The sequence below is a fragment of the Arvicola amphibius genome, chromosome 2 (assembly GCF_903992535.2).
Source record: "Arvicola amphibius chromosome 2, mArvAmp1.2, whole genome shotgun sequence".
Lineage (NCBI taxonomy): Eukaryota > Metazoa > Chordata > Mammalia > Rodentia > Cricetidae > Arvicola > Arvicola amphibius.
Window position 1 is genome coordinate 16,612,600 of NC_052048.2, and position 12,984 is coordinate 16,625,583.

The 12,984-nt window shown below is 46.0% G+C and overlaps 1 protein-coding gene across 3 annotated transcripts in view; it reads right to left on the reverse strand.

Annotated features, from left to right (window-relative positions):
- The window catches only part of Etv6 (ETS variant transcription factor 6), a 237,420-nt gene that overhangs the window by 93,333 nt on the left and 131,103 nt on the right, over positions 1–12,984 (reverse strand). The window contains exon 1 of one of the 3 annotated variants that reach the window (XM_038319523.1): positions 6,655–6,829. The exons of the other annotated variants lie outside the window; for them this stretch is intronic. The gene's annotated coding sequence lies outside the window, so the exon portion shown is untranslated. Of the gene's footprint in view, positions 1–6,654; positions 6,830–12,984 lie in introns of those variants that run through there. 3 annotated transcript variants of the gene reach the window in all.

Consider the following 12,984-nt stretch of genomic DNA (forward strand, 5'->3'; position numbering starts at 1 on the left):
TCAAAATTTTGTCCTTGTATGGTAATAAAAACCAAGGAATGTTCTCTTCTTTCTACTATCAAATCCTCAAACAGATCACATAAAATGAGCTAGTATCCCGAGTATTCTTGTAATCTAGTGAAAGCCTGTAAGACCCACAGGAACTAAAGCTCCTACTTGCTGCCAGATGTGAGCGACAGCTGTAGTGAGATGCTTGGCTGTCTGCCCCTGCGGCCCTACAACCTTTCCAACTGGGCTTCCTCAGCCCACACAGCAAGTTCAAGTGTAGCCAGGGCTATATGGGGTGACTCTGTCTCAACATACCCATTCCCAAAGAAAACAGATGTAGCTCTGTCATGAAATGACTCCACAGATCCATTCAACGTACGAAAATGGAAGAAAGTGTGCAGAGACCAACGCTGTCAATGCACAGCCTTGGCTAGCCTTGCTGGCTTGCGTGTGAGAATTGGTTCCAGCAGAGAGCGATGTGGGAGAGCGAGTGCTCCATTTAGGCCTAGATAGTTGCTCTCAGTGCGATGGTGGTGCTGGGGTGTGTGATTCATGGTTTCGGGCTCAGATCCTCAATCAGCCACTTGCTAGCTTGATGACACTGGATCTCGGTGTCACACCTCAGCCTCACTTCCCACAGTCTGCTTCCCCACCTGTAAACTGTGGGCAGCATGACCCAGCTGCGAGCTGATGGCTGTGAGGGCTGGGTGACAGGATAACGGTAGGAAGCACTTAGCCCTGAGGTGGGAATTCACACACAGCGGGTGAATGTGGACATTACCCGAGGACCAAAAGGAACACTATGCCTCCCTCCTTTGCTTTACGGTGCATGTCATTACAACTAGTTGAATGTCCTCTGGTCTCATTCACAATGCACCCTCCCACATTCCCTAGGTGGCTGAACCAGAAACCAGGGGTGGTCTGTATCCTTGTAAAACTGTCCTTTCATTCAGAGAAACAATCTAAAGGTGTAACCCGAGCATCTTCGGGTGAGGGAATGAACTTGTGCTGTGGCCACACAGATCAAATGCACTGTGTGATTTTGTCCTTTACTTCTCAGCCAGCATTGCCTGAGTCCACTGGGGCCTAATCCTGCACTGTTTCCTATTTACATTCTCCCTTGTTTTGACTTAAGACAACCCTGTAAAGTGTGCTAATCCCACTGTATATTACCTTTGTAGACTATGAAGTTTCTGTTTGTTCTCTACAATAGGGTGGGTCTGGCCTGTGCTATCCATGGCTGGAGACGATTTCGGTTATGTTATGAAATCTTTGTTCGGTGTGCCAGAGCCCCTAATTGTGGCTCAAGATGTTTACTTAGCTCTTTTGCCCCGATTTCCTCGGAAAGATTCCCTTCCACTACACTTCATCACCAAGGCCTGAGCAGCTGGCGCTAACTGGGCCTCAGTTCCAACTATGAGGATCGGGGACAAGATGTTTAAGGCAATCCCAACACCAGGGCACAGACAGAACCAAACCCTTGAACTTCAAGATCGTCTCTCATGAATACAGGCTTAATTAGAATATTTTCAGTGTATTCTGATGAATTGAATAATGGTCTTGCCCTTCCTTCCTTCCTTCCTTCCTTCCTTCCTTCCTTCCTTCCTTCCTTCCTTCCTTCCTTAACAAATATGCTCAGAGGCTCAGTCTGAAAAAAAACTTAAAAAAATTTAAAACATGCATAGACACAGCTCAGTTTTACTGAAACCTTTAAACACGCACACAGTGCAGTGCACAGAGCATTCTCTCAGTCTGCTGCAGGACACCACCCCTACAGTGAATGATGTGAACGTAGTATTCACGCCATTTGCTAATGGAAGGCCATGGGCATAAAAAGAATGCTGCTGTGGTCAGTTCAATGGTCACAAAGCACATTAAGTTGTATAAAATGATTTACTCAAGTTTTGTGGGTAGGCACAATGAAAGTGCTGGGTTCTCTTCTTTAAGCATTTACCACCAAACAGGAAAGAGAAAACAAATAAATGTGACACTAAACGACTCTGCCGTCTGCATGGAAAGATAACTAGACACTGTTTGTTTCTGGGAACCACCAAGGAAAATAATGACTTTCTTCTGCCAAAACCTAGCCTCGTCACAATATCGATGCCCACAAACATTAAGAGACCTGTTCTTTGTTGTGCAGCCATGTGAAATGGCCAACAGTCTAGCAGTCAACCTGAAGAAATAAAAACACTCAAGTCCAATGAAGCCTACAGGTATGAGGAGCGGAGCTTCAAGTGCTGTTGACCTCCCTGTGCCCAGGCTGTCCGTCTCTCCCTCAGCTCTGCAGCAAGCACCAAGAGCTATTTTTAAACCCCAGGCTCTAGACAGCTGAGTCGAGTCAGAATAAGATAGCTGAGCGCAGAGGTAGTGGAGAGGCGCCAAGTGCCCGGACAGAGCTCACACTGGAAAACCTGCTTGTGCCCAAGCAGCTGGGTTGAAAGCATGCTCTTGAGATCACAGAATGGCCAAAATAGCCCCGATCTAAGGGTCAGGCAGGGGCCAGCTATATAGGAAGCATCTTCCCCGACTTTGAGCTTAACCAGCATCCAGTGCCAAGGGCTATTTCCAGCATGCTCTTAGAGCTACTTCTATCCTCAACACCCACACCAAGGTCCAGGACGGAGAGAGAAACAGAGAGGAGGTTGGTGGATTGACTGAGCTTTACTGCTTGCTCCCTAACTTCCGTGGGTTCCCAGCGAGCTTCTAAGAAAGCAGGATTCAGCCGGCGGCGTCAGTGCTGTGGCTATATTTATACCCATGCAGCTGCCCAGTTGCTGAGCGGTTCACATTTACAAACAGCAGGAGAACAAGGCGCTTTCCAGAGGGGCCGTTTTTCTCATGGCATTTATTTTAGACTTCTCTGGGATGATCTCAGCATCCACGTCTTTTCTGAAGAAGGGGGAAGAAAGATAAATGGGGAGGCAAATAAACAGGGTAGGTGGACGCCGTACCCTGCTGCCCATGCAGCCCTGTGCTATTTTTTCCCATGCCACCCTTCCTGGCTTCATCTGTGGCCAGGCCTGGAACACAGACATAGCACAGTGCTACACAAGGTAACAAGGAAGAGACTTAGTCCTCATTCCTGGTCCTTCACAGTCTCCTCAGTGGCAAAACAGATCAAAAGCAGGATAATCATGCTTACTCCCAAAATCCCAATTCCACATATTCCATGATTCAAAAATGTCTCCAAATCTCCAACTTCTGGAGGGCCCCGTGGTACTTAATCTCCATGGTCAACTAGACACAATCTAAAATCTCCTAGGAGACACACCTCTGAGCATGTCTGCAAGGCTGTATCTAGAACAACAGAAGACCAACCCTAAACGTGGGCAGCACCATATCGGACTGAACAGCAAGGAGAAGCGAGCTAAGCACCATCATCCACCTCTCGCTGCTTCCTGCCCGAGGACACTGTGACCAGCTGTCCCTCACTCGTGCTGCCATACCCTCCCCGTCACGATGGCCTTCATCCCCGCAGCCTGTGAGTGACAGCAAAGTTTTCTTTTGTTGAGTTCCTCCTGACAGGCATTTTGTCACACGAATGAGAAAAGTAACTATGGCAGAGCTGGCATGATGCCACAGGCAGGAAATTCCACGACTGATCTCACGTGACAGCTTGTAGTCCAGAGGCAGGTCACTATGACAATGTATAAAATGACAATTACGCCTATCTGAAACACTAAGTGGATGTCTTACTTAGATTTGTGTTCACTCCTCATGATGGTTCAATGTGCATACTCTGAAAAGAACTCAAACTCTGAAACACCGCTGTTTCTAAGTGTTTTGGGTATGGAATACTCAAGAGACAGAAAGTATTTAGGTTTAGGTCTAGATTCAGACCTAGATTGAATCCTAGCTGAAGACAGTGACACTAAACATCTGTTGGGCTGGGGTTCATCTCAGTTCTCAGAGAGCCCCCTAATAAAGTTAGATGCATAAGACACGACCACGAAGAACTCCAAGCCCAGACATTATGGTGACGAAGCAAGCAGTGATCCAGGCTGGATGAATGTGCGTGTGAACAAGACAGACGATGCCTCAGTCACACTGGCTTCAATCTGGAGATGATACCAGATCCTTCTCAAAGGACAGGTGAGTTACCAGGAACCACATGCTTAGGACAAGACTTGGCACCTGGTCTCCAGGAAGTCTGTATTTCCAACTGAAGGTTCCAGTATCATTCTTCACTTTTCCCTGATGTGGACTAATCCTTTATACTGTGCAAAAATATGTTACTGTGACTGGTTTAAAAAGAAACTACACAGCCAATAGCTAGGCAGGAGGAGGACTTCTAGACAGAGAGAGCTCCAGGAAGAAGAAGAAAGGCGGAGTTACCAGCTGGTAGAGGAAGCAAGACATGCAAGAGGAAAAGCCAGGGGCCAAGCAACAGCACGTAGATGAACAAAAATGGGTTAATCGAAGATATAAGAGCTAGTTAGAAACAAGCCTAAGCTAAGACCAAGTTTTTATAATTAATAATAAGTCTCGGCGTCACTTTTTATGAGCTGGTAGCTCAAAAGAAAGCTGACTCCAATTCCCACAATATAGAGAGAATTTGAAATAAAACTTAAAAAAAATTTGAAGAGCAATTCCTTAGAGTCAAGCATCATCTTCTCCCAGCCTGGTTTCCATCTCTTGGCGCATCCTTCCCTGCCTTTTTTCTCCTTTTAGACAGTCTGGCACAAATCTCATGAGGCCTTAAATTTGCCTCATGAATCAGCAAAGGTGACCTCAAATTCAAGTCCTATTCCATCCTCTCAAGTGCTGGGATAATAGGTGTGTGCCACCCCACGAGACAGAGGCATTCGATTGTGCTTCTGTTTATTGGATAAAGGGCCTTGAGTAGCCCAGGATGCCCATCCACTCACTAGGTAACCAAAGCCAGCCTTCGATCCCTGACCCTTCCCAAATGTGGGATTCCAGGTGTGCAGACACCAGCTAGCATTCTTAAATCTCACAGTGATCTGTTAATTCTGTAGTTTACATCTTCCATCCTTTTCCTCTGGGGGGGGGGGGAGCCATGATTTTTATCAAAATACTCCACCAACACTGTCTTAAACAAAAAGCTGCTATTAATCATGAAATAAAATAGCCATTTAGAGCCTTCCAAGTCACTTACAAACAAATAAAACTTACTGCTCCACCGCCTCCCTGCCCTTAGCTCAGCAACTCAGTTTGGTTTTACAGCAGATGGATGAAAATCGAGCTCCATTAGCAGATGAGACTCTCTCTGAAACAAGGGTTGACTTAAAGAGTCATTCATCACCGCCTGAGGAGGGTCCCACCCAGTGTTAGTAACGGCTGAGCTGACTCTGGCCAACACTTGACTGCCTGGCTGTGGGAGAGCAGGACTGCACACCCAACGGGGGCCACTTCTGCAGGGTCTCCTCACCAGGAAGGAGCTGATTAAACAGAGGGGGGAACATCTGAAAAAAGGGGGACAGTGTGCTCCGAACTGCTGCTATGTGCTGGGCCAGCAGGGCCTGGGTGTCCAGATTTTACTGTGTGTATGTGTATCTGTCTGTCTACTGTGTGTGTGTGTGTGTTTGTGTAGACAGACAGACGGACGGACGGACGGAAAGATGGATGGATGGATGGATGGATGGATAGATACATATATACATACATACACACAGATAGATAAATGTAGATATAATGTTTGTGTTTTAGTTCCTTGCTGTGTACAGATACTCTGCTTCTAGGCTTGGCTCTCGGGGCTGGCTCCTTTGCTTCATCAATGATCCCACTTTCCCACACTAATTTTAGCACATGCTAAATTCTATCAGCGAAGCTCCCATCCCAGTGGCTGCCCACATGCCCTGCCTACTTGTTTCCTAAAACACTGAAGCTCTACTTTGCCTTGATACTAGAAGCAAACCTAAGAGGCAGTGACTAAGTACAGCTGACATGAGCTACAAGATTTTGGGGGGGATGGGGTGGGGATACAGGATGTTTTGTAAAGATCATCAGGTGGGTTTGTCATGCCCTAAGTGGATGTGGTGGCACACTTCTATAATCACAGAATTTGGGAGGTAGAGGCTGGGTTGTCAGGAGTTCAAGGTCATCCTCAACTTCATAAGAGAGTATGCGGCTAAGACCTTACCTGAAGGTGTTAGAAACATCATCATTGATAACAAAACAGTAGACAACAACAGCAGTAATAGAGTACTATGTGTCACTCACAGCTTTGAATGCTTCATATATGGCAGCTATTTAATAAATCACATAAAAATGCTTCATTCAAATACAGGAATTTAGTGTCAAAGTGGGTTTAAGTCTGAATTTCCTATTGATTTCTCTTAACCAAGGACACCAACAGAGAGACAAGGACCTGCCCCTGAAGCCACGCCTTACAAGAATTCTATGTAACAAGTGACAGGAGTTAAAGGCATCTACGGTACTCATCAATGGTAACAGTAACTTATGGAGGGAAGAGTCCCCGCCTCAGGAGTTCTAGTTTGCTATACATAAGAACACCTGTGCAGAGGGACTGTCGGAATTCATCAAAGGACCAAGTTCATTTCAGCTCTCTTGTTCTCGTTCCCAAGCGCCTGTAGAGTAACAGAAATCCACAGGAACAAAGACCACAGAAGAGATAACAACCAGGCTGGTGGAGAAGAAGAAAGCAAAGCAAAGCAGATTAACCAGTCAATGGTGACTCACTCAACAGACTCCAGAGAGTGAAATACCGGTCGTCCAGGAATGAGCAGTAAGGTAATTGCAGGCACACATGGCACGACCTCAAAAGGGTCAGAATTCGGCGGCACCAGTCACCCCAGGAGTCTCTGACCCTTCCCTATCTCGGCAGGTTGCAGCACATGCTCTGGTTCTAGCATAGCCAGACAGAGCCGAAACCAGAAAGAGTGGGTGGGATGAACTGGAAGTTTACACACACAGGGGACCAAAGGGACACATGCGTGATGACCTCCCATTCTCTGCCCGCTCTCCCAGGAAGTTGACAGAATTACACAACCACTTCTGGGGATTCTGCCCAGCCAGGCCAAAAGATAGGCTGGTATTAACCTAATGGTGTCCCAATAATATGCATATGTGGGTCACCTTCTCCTGGGGAAGTCCAAAGATGACACAGGATTCCCAATCAGTGCCTTAGGCTCTGTTAACTTGAAATGGGGACACAGGAGCACAGATCACCAGGTATTTGAGTAAAAAGAACAGAGCATAAAACAGAAACAAAAATAGAGGTGTGTCAGAAATCCCCAGCACTTGAGAAGCTGAGAGAGGAGGAATCTAAGTTCAAGGCCAGCCTGAGTTACACAGTGAAACCTTGTCTCGAAAATATCAACAAGAAGAGAAGGGTTTGTGTGGGGAGAGGGAGAGGAAGGTAGGAGAGAGTGGAGTGTGGAATAACTCACAAAGGATGACTGAAAATGTCATGTAGGAATCTATTGTTTTACACTATTTCTAGAAAGGAGTTTAACTGGGGTCATCCCATGTGGGGGATAATGTTCTTCCTAGGTAAGACATAGGCCCAGTGCCAGCTGTAAGATACTTCCCCACAAGTTGTTTGTCATGGGTAGAGAGTCCCCAAGCATCACAGGCCATTGCCCTTGCTCTTAGTTGCCTACCACATGTTGATGGTTAGACCGTCTTGCCGAAGACACCGCAGAGTTTGGTCAAAGATATGGAGAAATCCAGTTGGTACTAAGCAGGAAGGTTCCTGCTGGCTACCTTCCATAGAACTAGAAGAAGCTGTGAACCCTGTGGGCAAGATAGGCCTCTGGGTGCGATAGCGTCAGTAAACGTTATAGAGGTAAACAATGATTTCTGAGTGGGCTGATGGATCTGGGAAGAGTAGGGAGTGAGTACAAGCAAGATCTATTACATGAAATCCTCAAAGAATTATTAAAAGTGTCACCTTAAACATATCAACAAGCTGGGCAGTAGTGGTGCATGCCTTTAATCCCAGCACTCAAGAGGCAGAGGCAGGAGGATCTCTGTGAGTTCGAGGCCATCCAGGTGTACAGAGTGAGTTCCAGGATATCTAGGGCTACACAGAAAAACCCTGTTATTGAAAAACAACAACAACAACAACAAAAAATCAACAGGCTGAGGAGCTGGCTCAGCTGATACAGTGCTTGCTGCACTAACATAGGTGCTGGACCTTAGGTTCCCAGCACCACCCAAAAACAGATAGTCATGGTAGAATGGCAGACGGCCTATACCCCAGCACTCTGGGGCAGAGGCAGGGTATGCTGGTGCTGGTAGGTCTGTCTCTGTCCCTCCCTCCCTTCCTCCCTCCCTCCCTCCCTTTATTTTTTCAACTTGACCTGAACTGGTTAGAAAGAACTTCAATTGAAAAAAAATATCTCTATCAGGTTGGTCTGTAGACAGGTCTGTAGGACATTTTCTTGATGAATGGTTAATGGGGAGGGTCCAGACCACTGTGGGCAGGAGTATATGATGAAGCAAACATAGGAAGCCATGGGAAGCAAGCCTGCATTCCTCCATGGTCACTGCTTCAATTCCTGCCTCCCAAGTTCCTGCCTTGAGCTCCTGACTGGATTTCCTTCCTGATAGACTGTGATGTGGAGTTAGTCAAAGAAGCCCTTCCCTCCCAAGATGCTTTTAGTCATGGTGTTTGAGCACAACAACAAAAACCAAACTACAGCACGGGGACAAGCTGGCTATCTAGACAAGGTGAATCTGTGTCAACTCTGGGTTCAGCTAGAGACCCTGCCTCAGAAAATAAAAGTGGCAAGCAAGGAAGATACCGATGTCCAACTCTGCCCTCGGCTCACATGCACACACACACAGGCCCCTGGACACACATGTGCCCACAAACATGTGATCGTTATGCATGTGGATGTGTATACACGCTAACATAAAAACAGAAAGATAAAAGTCAATGACAAAGATGAACAAAACCCACCAAAATAAAACTCAGTGGCAGCGTTAGAAGGAAAGGTGTGGCACAGCCCCCAAATAGGAACTTAAAAAACAGGTTAAAAAAAAATAAAGAGCCAGAAGAAGAAAATGATAGCACCAGCCACCCTTCTAATGACTGTTTCTGGACGGGGGGGGGGGGGGGGGGGGGGGAACAAACCACCCCACCTACCCCTTCCTAGGATGGAAGGAAATGAATCTACAAGCTGACAGGGGGACATCCCAGATGGAGTACAGTACTCTGACAACACAGAACCTGGGGACTGAATGCTCACAGAGGACAAAACCAAGAAATGAACTCACACTAAGACTAAAGCTATAGATGTTGCGGTCACACAATGGAGCAATGCCTTCAAGGTCCCGTGGGAAACCAGGTCTAGTCTAAGTTAAGCTACCAACCAGGCCCTGGGAGACCTGGGAGATTCAGACATGCAAAATCTCAAAAAGCAAAACATATAACAACATACTCTTCTCTTCCCATCTCTCAGGAAGCTAGTCACAATTTCCCCCGATTGAATCCAAAGAATAAACTATGAAAGAGGAAGGTGAGGCAATGAGGAATGAGGCTAAAATGCAAAGGAGGTGCAGAGGGCAGCAGGGGACAAGGGGCAGCTGGCACCCAGGTGTCACTAGCAGGTGGGCAGTTCCAGGAGATCTGGCTTCAAGGGTTCTAACACTAACTACAAGAAGAACCACTTTCGGTACCCCGAGGACATTTGCATACTCAAGGTACACAGACATACAAAGAAGCAAAACACTCCTACACATAAAATAAAAATAAATAAATCTGAGGAGGAATCAGTGAGAGGACTTGAAAGCATTCACCTCTAGCAGAGAGGAGAAGACCAAAAATAAACCAGAGGGGCCAAAGCATCATGGAGCTACTTCATTCTTGATGGCATACGTAAGCAATAATAACCCTCACAAAATCCACAGAAAGTGTTACTGGAGAAACGATGGCACAGAGGAAAAGTGGGCAGGGAATAACAAGGACACATGGTGTCACATTTCCGTCCTTCCGCTGGTGCAGTTCCTCAACTGCACCTCACAGCACCACGCTCTCAAGACGTGCTTTTCATGAGCGATTTCTTTTATGAAGGCAGGACTGCTAAATTTTGGAGTCAAAATAGAACTGTGGAGGCAAAATAGAAGACCCCATTAGTGAGCAAAATGTTACGATGACTGCCCATATTCGGTCTTCTTGGGCCAAGATCTTTTTAATCAACGCATTTTAGAACTTTTTAGCATAGACTTTGTAGTTAGTGCAGCCAAATGCCCAGCACAGCCCAGGTCCTCAGCCCCTGGAAATGACGACAAATGAGCTGGGTGGCAATTTACTTCCAGCTTAGGATTGTTTGCTGAAGAGTGAGGGGTCTGTGTATAAATAAAGCTGGCATTTAAATGTTTTCTTATTGTGCTTTTCTCCAGCAATTAAGGTTCCACCCCTAGAGCAAGGAGGTGAAAGAATCCATTCAAGAACACAAAAAAGATATTTTCCCCTGATGCCGAGAACTGAATTCAGGGCCCTCTGCACACTCAACATGCACTCAACCACTAAGCTCCGCGCTCAGCCACGATATAGGTTAAAGTTGATAGCGCACTGAACCAAACTGGAACCTAAGCTTTGGTTGCCTTGCTTGTATCAAAGCAATTGCTTCATGGTCTTTATTTACTTTATTCAAGTAAAGCAAATTTTCATGGGAATGCACTGGGGCCTTCTTCTTGCTCGCTGTGTGGTTTTGACCAAATCAACTCAAGTCTCTGATCTCACCTTGCTCTTTTGTAAAAGGAGGAGCGAGTCCCAGCCTCTTTAACATCTAGAAATCCTACTGTACAGCATTTATTTATTGCTATTATTGGGCTTTTGATGTGGGAAGGCACACGCCACAACACCTACGTGAATAAGGTGAGTTAGATTACTTCCATTTTTATGTGGATCCTAGAGACCAAACTCAGGGCTTCCGACTTGTGCAGAAATCTCCTTAACCCATTGAGCCACTCTGAAAACCTATAGTTTTCTGAAGATTTGTTTTTATTTTTCTAATACGTGTATGCATGCAAGTGTGTTTGGAGGTATGTGTGCATGTAAGTGCAGGTGCTCCCATGGGCCAGAAGAGAGCATCTGATTCCTAGACCTGGTGTTACATGCAGTTGTGAGCAGACAGATGTGGGAATCAAAATGTGAATCCTCTACAGGAAAAGTCCATGTGCTTATCCACAGTGCAACCTTTCCAGTTCCCCAGAATCTTACCTTAGGCCAGTGCTTCCAGCTCAAAGTCAATGTGACCAATACAATGCAATTTTAAATGATTTTATGTCCAGAATAAAAAGAAGTGGAGAGAAACAAAGTTGAAAGTACTGTTAATAAAACAACCTGCTTAGCCCCATAAATTGAAATCCGTGTCATTTAAACATAAAATCAATATGAAGTTATTAATGATTTTTTTAAAATTTAATTTCAGTTTTTTTCAAGACAGGGTCTCACTGTGTTGCTGTGGCTGTCCTTGAACCCGTTCTGTATATCAGACTGTCCTTGAACTTGAACCCACTCTGTGTAGCAGGCTGTCCTCTAACTCACAGAGATCCACCTCCCTCTGCCTCCCAAGTGCTGGAATTAAAGGCATGGATCACTACAACCAGTCGACATATTTTAGTTTTATTGTCAAAATTTTGGGGACTTGTGGATAATTTATCCTCACAGTGGAGCTCAATGAAGATTACTAAGTGCCATCACCATGGTCTCATAATGGAGAGCACAGCTTCATTCCTGTCTCTGAGACAATGCTCATTCAACAGCAGCAACTAGCAGCCATTTTATTCTCTTATCTGTCACTCCAGCCGCAAGCAGAGACACTGCATGCTCCATCCACTGGCTTAACTTTACAATACTGTCCTAAGGTCCAGAGTCACCTTGGGACACCTGGAGTAGACAGGCTGGCTTCTGGCTGCAGCCTCCCTCCTACTCCAGGCCCGTAGCACCCTATGACCTCAATTGGCTATACCATTTGGCCACTGCAGTGTGTGATGCCTGGTGTCAGCATCAGCCAAGGCAGGTACACATCAAAGGAGGAGGTGGTTGGAATGGGGTCACCCATCTAGGAAGAGTTCCAGAAGGGCTGGCACCTGTTCTTTCAACACTAGCCACTATCCTTTGACAAACTTCTCTCCAACCCAGAGGATTGCAGAGACAATGCAGCAGGCCTGGGCACAGGCAAGGAATCCCTGCACGTATATTCGAGCAGAGCCTTGAGCAATCACAGGCCAGCCCCAGGGCTCTCCACTTCCTTTTCCAGCTGGGCTTTGTCCAGGAGAGACTGTCCTTTCTCTGGATGCACATACACATTTAAGATCCGGACCAGCAAGACAGGTGCGGTGGCCAACACCTGGAATCGCAGCACTAGGGAGGTTGAGGCAGGAAGGTAGCTCCAAGTTCAAAGTCTGCCTGGTCTACACAGTGAATACCAGGGCCAGCCAGGACTATACTACACTGTTTCGAAAGAATAAAATTACAGTAAGACATCAATCCCCTCTCCACAAGCACTGAGGGTCTGTAAAAAGTATTCTATTAGTATTCTTAAACATAGCAGGGAATGGCTGGGGACAGCATCCTAATGGTGGAGCGCTTGTTCATCATGTGTGAGTCTTGAGTTCAAATCATAGTACATAAAAAAAAATCTCTCTCCCAATGAGGGTAAATCTGAGGACACCCTGGCTTTTATTGTAGAATTATGGCAGTAATCTGTGCTCCTTTTCAACTATTTAATACTTAATAGAATTCTGTTAAGTATTTAATTAGGCAAAAGTGGAAAAACAAACAAAGTTCTATTTAGTAATATAGATTTTTCACTAAGGGAAAGACTGCAAAACATGGGGTTCGGGCACGGAAACTGATATGGAAAGACCAGAAAGGACAGCCTCACATTGTCTTCCTCTAGGGAAGCCACGCTTGGTGCTGACCAAAGCTTAAGGCCTGGGATAATATGAAGACCAACCAAACTGCAGGTGTCCTTAAAAACAAACAAACCCAGAGACCCAGCCTCTGCTCACATCCCAGAACTGCCTCCCTGTTGTGCCAGTTTCTGGCTTGCT